Source organism: Egretta garzetta, unplaced genomic scaffold (genome assembly GCF_000687185.1).
Source record: "Egretta garzetta isolate BGI_Z169 unplaced genomic scaffold, ASM68718v1 scaffold7, whole genome shotgun sequence".
Classification (NCBI taxonomy): Eukaryota; Metazoa; Chordata; class Aves; order Pelecaniformes; family Ardeidae; genus Egretta; species Egretta garzetta.
Window position 1 is genome coordinate 4,833,228 of NW_009260350.1, and position 335 is coordinate 4,833,562.

Sequence of the window (335 nt, forward strand, 5' to 3'; positions counted from 1 at the left end):
TCCTGCAGGCACCAGAAGATGAGGGCACCACAAAGCACCCCTTGTTCTGTCCCTGTTTGTGCTTGGTCATCCCTCGCGACCACTGCCACTCCTCTGGCCCAGCACTCCACAGAGGAGGGACGGTCCCCATTTTGGAGGAGACACCAAAACCCTCAGGAGCTAGGAAGGGAAGCAGAGGCTGGCACGGAGGGTCCCCAGCGAGGGACGTGGCTGTGGCTTCCCTACCCCAGGACACCTCGGTCCTGGTTTCAGCCGGCACAGAGTTAATTTTCTTCCCAGTAGCTGGCACAGCGCTGTGGTTTGGGTTTAGGATGCGAAGAACGTTGGTAACAGCC

General features: G+C 59.1%; 1 protein-coding gene across 2 annotated transcripts in view; it reads right to left on the reverse strand.

The window, feature by feature from the left end:
* Positions 1–335, reverse strand: part of AIFM3 (apoptosis inducing factor mitochondria associated 3) — a 37,673-nt gene that overhangs the window by 7,349 nt on the left and 29,989 nt on the right. The gene's annotated exons all lie outside the window — the stretch shown is intronic.